This window comes from Neophocaena asiaeorientalis, unplaced genomic scaffold (assembly GCF_003031525.2).
Source record: "Neophocaena asiaeorientalis asiaeorientalis breed wild unplaced genomic scaffold, Neophocaena_asiaeorientalis_V1.1 scaffold14, whole genome shotgun sequence".
Taxonomy (NCBI): domain Eukaryota; kingdom Metazoa; phylum Chordata; class Mammalia; order Artiodactyla; family Phocoenidae; genus Neophocaena; species Neophocaena asiaeorientalis.
The window spans coordinates 12,426,294-12,435,055 of record NW_020175192.1 but is presented as its reverse complement, the minus strand read 5'-3'; positions in this window follow the sequence as shown (position 1 = coordinate 12,435,055).

The window sequence follows — 8,762 nt, the reverse complement described above, 5'->3', positions numbered from 1 at the left end:
AAAAGGAATGTCTTCACAAGTATTTCAGAGTCTTGTTTGTCTTTCCTGCCCTGTATTTGGGAACTGTGGGTCCCAGTAGGCAGGGGTAGGAACTGTGTAGGGGGTCAGTTCACTTACATCACAATTCTCAGAAGGGAAGGAAAAACCTCTCCCCTCAACTATGAATGAGATCCCTGAGTGCCTTGTTCCTGGTTGCTTGTTTGTAGAATCAGAGATGCTTCTTACCAGAGAAGCCTTTAGAAGTCACCACCTCTGCCCCATAGGAACATGCTAACCCAGCCCCTCCACACTCCTCCCCTCCCTTGTGTGTATCTGACTTTCTGAGCTTCAAAGGCCCTGGGGAAAATTCCAGAGTATCACTAGAGAACATGCTAGAGAAAATCTCACATGAGAATAAGAATGTAGCCTAAGTTCCTACCAGTGGAAACCAAGGTATTATCTTTTGTCCTATTTTTCTTCCTCGATGCCATTTTATCATCTACTCCGATATCTGAAATGACCTCTCACAAGGCCCTGAGGACAGGACCAGGTACAGGACAGTGTGTGGTAGCATCACGTATTTTAAAATTCTGGTTAGGTTATGCTTTTACATCCAGGCCAACGTTAAATATGTTCCTGAACTGCACCTTTTAACTGCAGCCATCCTGGTTTAAGTGGCCTGGAGGGAATATAATAAGCCAATTTGCACCGTAGACTAAGATACAACTGTTAGCTACACATCAACTTTAACAGACTTTGACCTATGAGAGTCCGGATTCAACTCCTATATTTTGTGTCTCTCTTACCCCGTTGGGTCTCCCTCTGACAGTTTTTCAATGCTCTCATCCACCCCATTCACTGTTCAAGGCCTCTGCAGGGGCACCTCACCTGGAATTGACCTTGTTCCCTATACCAGTGATTTTCCAACCTGGATGTACAGCAGAATCACCTGGGGAGTTTGTTTTTACTTCAGTTCTAGAACAGATTGCTGGTATTTGTTTTAAGGCCCCCAGACAATGCTATCATACAGCCAGAGTTGAGAATCATTGCTGTAGACAGTGTTTTGTTTTGTTTTTAAGCTTTTGAAAGCTGTAGAACTCTGTTCAAATGAACACTATACCAAAACCCAAAGTGTAAAGGAAATTGGAGCAGAGTTTCTTTGGTTGATGAAGTGTAAGTGTGGAAAGGAACACACGTCCATAGGGGATTCCGTAGGACTGTCTAAAAGCCTTCATGGATCTCTATCCACTCCATCAAAATGTACCTTCCCTGAAAGCCACTGCATTCAACCCATGGGCCTGCAAACTTTTTCTGTAAAGGGCCAGTGAGTAAGTATTTTTAGGCTTTGCAAAGTCATATGGTCTCTGTTGCAACTACTGCACACTGCTTTTGGCCGTGAAAGAGCCACAGACAATAGGTAAAATAATGAGCATGGCTGAGTTCCAATAAAATTTTGTTTACAAAAGCAGGCTGAGGGCTGGATTTGACATGCCAACCATAGTTTTCTGACTCATGTCTTAAAGCATTGCCCCCTTCTAAATGATTGATTGCTAATCTTATAGACTAAGCGTACTAATGTTTTTCTTCCATCCAAGTTAACGTCTATGCTCGTTAAGTTACGTGTGTGTTAACTGGAGCCCTCTGATAACAGCCCCCAAAACCAAGAACTGGACTTCCTAGATGGCTTTGGTAGAACCAAGCCAAGCGAGGAATTATTTGGTGGAAGGTGGCAGGCCTATGCCATGGGCTAAAGTGGGATGATAGTAACTCAATCAATAGTCTCTTCTGAACTGGAGTTTAAAGAGTATGGAACAGAGGTCCCTTCAACCTCCTGGAAGTACCTGGCAGGAGGGCCCTGATCAGGGGCAGTGATAGCTGTAGTGATCTTTGCTTCCTTTATCAGATAATAGTGATAGTGTATTGGGGTAAAAAATGCCCTTCCAAAGTCTGCCACGTTTGCTTGTAAGAGTCTTTGTGTTCGGGCTTCTCCTACTTAAAGGATCACATCCAGTTCAGCTCAGAAACAAAAGCTGAAGTCAATGCTCCAGGAAGGCTGTAAGTGCTCCTACTGTAGAGGCCACATAAAATGACGTGGGGCCATTCAGAGTGTGGGGATTTGATTCTGCCTGTCAACAGTTCTGCAGGTGTATTTACCTTTGTGCTGCCCGGGCCTGGACTGTGTTTCCCTTGGGCCACGTTTAAGGATCAACTTGTCCCGCTCCGCCAACAGAACAGTGTTCTTTTCCCTGGTCACGCTGCTCCTGAGGCGCTGGAGCTCCCTTATTTAAGAGCATTTTTTTTTTTTTTTTTGCAGTACGCGGGCCTCTCACTGCTATGGCCTCTCCCGTTGCGGAGCACAGGCTCCGGACGCACAGGCTCAGCGGCCATGGCTTCAATGCTCCAGGAAGGCTGTAAGTGCTCCTACTGTAGAGGCCACATAAAATGACGTGGGGCCATTCAGAGTGTGGGGATTTGATTCTGCCTGTCAACAGTTCTGCAGGTGTATTTACCTTTGTGCTGCCCGGGCCTGGACTGTGTTTCCCTTGGGCCACGTTTAAGGATCAACTTGTCCCGCTCCGCCAACAGAACAGTGTTCTTTTCCCTGGTCACGCTGCTCCTGAGGCGCTGGAGCTCCCTTATTTAAGAGCATTTTTTTTTTTTTTTTTGCAGTACGCGGGCCTCTCACTGCTATGGCCTCTCCCGTTGCGGAGCACAGGCTCCGGACGCACAGGCTCAGCGGCCATGGCTCACGGGCCTAGCCACTCCGCAGCATATGGGATCTTCCCGGCCGGGGCACGAACCCGCGTCCCCTGCATCGGCAGATGGACTCTCAACCACTGCGCCACCAGGGAAGCCCTATTTTAAGAGCATTTTTAAAGACCACATTCTTTTTTATTGCTTTCTGTTTCAAATCTACTTGACACTCACTTTTCTTTCTCACTCAAAATGCCTGATTTTTTTTTATCTATAGCCCCTTGTAAATGAGAAAAGAAAATAAATGTTGAAACTAGTTAAAGATATGAATGCTGAAGTATTTGTGGAGAAGTATGCTGATATTTGCAATTTACTTTGAAATGCAACAAAAAACTGAGATAGGTTGATAGATGGATAGAAGGGTAGATGGGTACCTGATAAAATAAGTAGAGTAAAATGTTAATGGTAGAATGTAGGTATACGATGTTCATTGTAAAATTCTTGCAATGTTGCTATAAATTTGAAATTTTCATAAAATGTTGAAAAAAATAAATGTTGGAATATTTAGAAAAAAATAATTTCTTCACATAAATTATGCCAATGCTTGAGTCAAGACTCAAAGACTTGGACCAACATATGAGAATCAGTCTGCTTGGAGTACTAATTATGAGTAACGCTATTACCAAGGAGCCTAATTAGATTCAAATCTTTTATTCCATCATCATGGTTATGAAATTCCATTAAACAGCAAGTACTAAATGAAGCGTTCTAGGATCAGCATAATTTATTCTTATTTTTCTCTTTCATCCCTTTGGCTCTCAGGTGGCCAGAATTGGATTTTCTGTAATCCTTGGTCACACTCTCATTATTGGCCCATGGTTGACCCATTTCTGTTTATTCATTATTTAGTCATTTGTATTAAACACCTGTAAATCCACCACCCAAAATAAAAGCCAGAGTCTTGAAAACCCATATCTGACTACATCGTCTCCCCAGCCGATTCCACACCACCCTGAATTCCATGGCCATCATTCCCTGCTTTCATATGTGTATGTGTTCTTTGTATATCCATACAGTCCTTTAAAAATATATTTTAAATTGTTTTTAACTTTGTAAAAAAGGTATATTCATTTTGGCCAGTCTTCGTTTTTCCCACTTAATATTATTTGCAGAGATTTATCCATACTGTTGCAAAATTGCTGTGGTTCATTTGTTTGATTACTATATAATATTCCATTATGTGAATCTACCATTTATTTGTTCCCTTCAGTTATAGACATTCGGTCCCAGGTTTCAATGTTACGAACATTCTTATATGTATCCCCTGCTATATATGTGCAGGAATGTATCTTGGCTATTTGTCTATGAGTAGAATTGCTAGGTATTAGGGCATTAAAAAGGTTCGACTTTAGGAGGTAATATCAAACTATTTTCCAAAGTGATTGCACCAATTTGCACTCCTCTCCCCTACATTAATATGGTCTCTGTTCTTAGATAACATTCAATACAGTGGAATATAGGAAAATATAATGAAATGATTTAATATTACACATACATAAATGGAGTGAATAATGAAATAAAATCTTTAAGATATGCCTTTTAGTGATGAGGAAGAAGTGATAAATGGATTTGTCTCCCCCTCAATTGCTACTCATTGGAGTTACATCTAGATAGATGTTTGCATTTCTCTCCTTCCACTCCTGTTTTCTTAGTTTTGAAATTGTTTGTTCTATGTGAGTCTCTTGGGTTCCTCTTCACCTTAGAGGCTGTGGAAATGTTTTAACCTTTTATTCTTTGGCAAAACTGGAAGCCCCTTCCTACAATTTTTTTCTTCAGCATCAAAAAGCATTAACCTCCCACTCCCACCTCTTCCAATAGTTGTTGGTCCTTCTTTCTCTGTCAGTTTTTCTCTGTCCAATGAGAGGCTTTGTGCTTGGAGGTCAGAGGTGCCCAATTCATTTACTTTGTTATTCAGTGTCCTGAGAGCTTACCTGGGCCTCTGGCTTTGTTAAAAACACTCCCTGCTGGTCACAAATTGGTGTGATTCATTTTATAGCTAATCCAGGTACAGTCGGGCTGTTAGTGTCCTGCTGGTGCCCAATCTGTCTAATATCTGGACAACCAACCCTGAAAATGGATGGTGTTGGGGCAGCAGTTGTGATAGGCCCGTGACCATACCCCCCCCCACCCCTACTAAGAGCTTTCAACATTTATTCTGCATATCAATTCACCCGGACAGCAGAGGAATCCACCACCTCTGGGGCAGGTGTGAGGGTCACCTCAGGTTCCTGGGAGCCGGTGTTCAGTATGCTGCTCTGCCTGCCTCCTACACCAAGGCGGCCTCATGAGATAGCGAGTTTCATTATGTGCTGTCCACTGGGGACTCTCCTAAAAGCAATAAATTCATTTCACTGTGCTAGTCTCTGGACTATTAAAGCACTTTAGTCCTGTTTCTCCTTTAAGCTCCCAGGAGCCAAATATTCACTCTGACAAATGCTATTCATTACAAAGTTAAGATGACTTTGACCGTTTCTCTCCCATATAATACAATGAAGACGCTTTGTCCTGGATTCATCTACAGCCTGACAGTATTAGGAATAAAAACATGCCACGGCAGGCAGTCTGTTCTCCAAAATGGACTGAAATTACCTCTAGCTAGCTATGCCTTGCTTAGATAAAGAGTAGCTGAAAAAAAATAGTTTTCTGCTCATTTTTAATATCCTGGAAGATATATTGCTTAAGGGTGGATGATCAGAAAAAAAATAAAGTAGAAAAATGAAACATCATTGGAATATAAAAAACATCAAATCCCTTTCACTCCTCTTTTTTTTTTTTTTGCGGTACGCGGGCCTCTCACTGCTGTGGCCTCTCCCGTCACGGAGCACAGGTTCCAGACGCACAGGCTCAGCGGCCATGGCTCACAGGCCCAGCCGCTCTGCGGCATGTGGGATCTTCCCGGACCGGGGCACGAACCTGTGTCCCCTGCATCGGCAGGCGGACTCTCAACAACTGCGCCACCAGGGAAGCCCCCTTTCACTCCTCTTTAATCCACAGATATTTTCTCCTGCCTTTTCTCCCCAGGCTGAAAGTTAGCAAATAAATGGGGGAATTTGGTGGAGTTATAGAATATCTCCAGAGCTGGACACAAGGAAGATCTTGGAAAGATCTTGGTGATTGATTGATTTGAGCAGAAATTATAGCTATATTTGATTTATCATCAAAGTCCAGCTGTGGGTCCAAATCACGCTTCTAACACATACCAGCATCGGGTAAATTTTTAAACCTCTGGTATGGGGGCCTCTTTCCCCATCTATAAAATGCGAGAAATAGTACTTCCATTATAGGTTTATTGTGAGAACTACATGAAATAACATATGCAAATCTCCTAACCCAGCACTTAACATATACAGTAAGAAAAATTTAATATTTATTTCCTTTTCTTTTTCCTCCCTCTTCTGTGGAGAGCTAAAGAGAGAGGCAGGAGAGAAGAAGAAGAAGAACACAGAGGTAGATTGTTGTTGAGTCTCAGAGAGAAAGCTCTGTCCCACAAATTTAACTTCAGAGAATGTGATCTCTCTTCTGTCTACACCGACGGCATTAAACCAAATAACCACAGAAAATGTGATCACTGTGTTTGATGCAGGAATGAGGTTGCAGATATTTCAGATAAAAGCTGCTAGAGGAACTTCTTTGTAGTCAGAAGTTGGAGGAGAGCTTTGCAGCCCACGAGACCAGGCTTGCTCTGGTTTTAAGTGTAACAGATCATCCTGCCCTCTTTATGCATCCTGGGCTTTATAGCTGTGTTTTGGGTACCAACTTCCCGTCTAGTTTCATCTTAATCCTCCCCTTCATTTCCTTTCTCTTTCACCCACGAATCTTCTTGATTTCCTTGCTTATTTTCCGCATTGTTGTATGCTAGGTACTGTTGCAAACCACCTTGTACCCTATCTGATGACTTTGTTGATTAATTAAAACTTGGCTCTCCTGCTTTTATCCCCACAGCTCTGCACCAGGCTTTTCCTTTGCACGCCTGATGGGAACAGTGGAGGCTTGTCTGCTCTAACAGCTAATGTCCGGTCTCAGGAACAAAGGGAGTCTCTGTTGCTTCCACAGCTGTGGCCAGCCCCATCCCAGAATAAGGAGAGATTTGGGCTGAACTTTCCAGAACACTGGAAAAAGCCCCCCATCCGCCAAGAAAATAACAGCCATGTCATTCATCCTCTCACTTGTCTGTCCAATTAGAGACATTGCTTTATAAATAATTATTTTTCTAAAAATGTTTCCATCCACTCTCTTTTAGTAGAGTAACTTTAAAATACCTGATATTATCAACTCTGAGGAGTTCCTTGGAGAGTGTGCAGGATCCATCACGATAGGAAAAACTATTTTTTAGTGCCTCTTTTTAAAAAGAAAAAAATGCCTTCTTAAACCCTGGAATTACTTTTGAAGGACACCATTAGAATACCATAATGGGGGAGGGAAGGAGAATAAGGATAAATAAGAGTTTTTCCAATTAAAGTTGTATATTTGTACCTCAATATGTTCAAATAGTTCATCAATTATTTTTTAATTATTTATTTATTTTTGGCTGCGTTGGGTCTTCGTTGCTGCGTGCGGGCTTTCTCTAGTTGTGGTGAGCGGGAGTTACTCTTTATTGCGGTGCGCGGGCTTCTCCTTGCAGTGGCTTCTCTTGTTGCAGAGCACAGGCTCTAGGCATGCACAGGCTTCATTAGTTGCAGCACATGAGCTCAGTAGCTGCGGCCCGCAGGCCCTAGAGCATGCAGGCTTCAGTAGTTGTGGCTCTCAGGCTCAGTAGTTGTGGTTCGCGGGCTCTAGAGTGCAGGCTCAGTAGTTGTGGTGTACAGGCTTAGTTGCTCCGTGGCACGTGGCATCTTCCCGGACCAGGGATTGAACCCATGTCCCCTGCATTGGCAGGCAGATTCTTAACCACTGCGCCACCAGGGAAGTCCCAGTCCTTCAATTATTAACTGACTGGGAAAGTTTGCTGCACCAAAACATACAACACCGGAAGGCATTCACCCAAACAGGTTTTATTTATTGAACGTTGTTTGCTATCTCTTGGCAGCTCTGTCTTTTGGGATGTTGTCTGGAAGTCTCCCTAAGGTATACACTGTCGAGGGGAGATATCTTTGTTTGGATTTTTCAAATAAAAGACTGGCAGACACCCAAAGGCAAGTATGCTAACTTCAGATCCTTAGAGAGATCAAAGCAAGGTATTCAGCAGCAAATCCACCTATGCTGAGTCCCTTCAACTTGTTGAATCAGTTCAGGACTCTGATTTAGTGGTGAGGATTAGACCTGTAATGCTGTGGTGCATTATGATGAAATTCAGAGCTTAACATACTGTGAGTGTGAATCGAAGGACAGATATGAGTAGAGAAGAAAATTCATGGTGTTTAAGATGTGAGCTGGTGTTGTCCATTCTTGGCAGCATACTGAACATTTCTTTTTATCCTAAAATGCTTTAGTTTGTTATTCTAAAAGGTAGAAGGAGTTGAGAAAGAATGAGAAATATAGGGGATTTTATTCTGTATGTCTGAGAGGTTTCTTTTAGCACATGCAAATATAAAGACCTGGCTTTCAAAATCATGCACAATTGTGTAGCCTTTTAGGTGTGAAGTTATGAATTTATTAGGTCTTTTCATTGATTTCTTTTTGAGATGAGCATTTTGTTGAAGCCTCACTTTCAAAGGAATAAAGAATGAAACAATAGGATGAAGAAAAGAGGTTGGGAAAAAGAGATCTGCTGAGATCTCAAGAGTGACTGGACATGGCCTTGACTTTGCAATGCAGTCTCAGAGATGACCACAAATCTTGGTGTGTTAAAGATCACAGGGCAAAGCAACCATTCCAGTTAATTACCTGGGCACGTGCCCAGGGCACAACAATCTAATGCATGACCGAGTCTAGAGGGGGGCTACTTTGGTGGCCGTTTCCACCAAAGTAACCTAGAACCCCAGATGTCGACTCCTATCTCAGGCTAGAGGCATGTGGAGGAGGCTGGGGTACCCTATGTGCAGGTGCAGAAGGCAAAGATGGGCAGATTCTTGGTTGTTATATCCACCAGC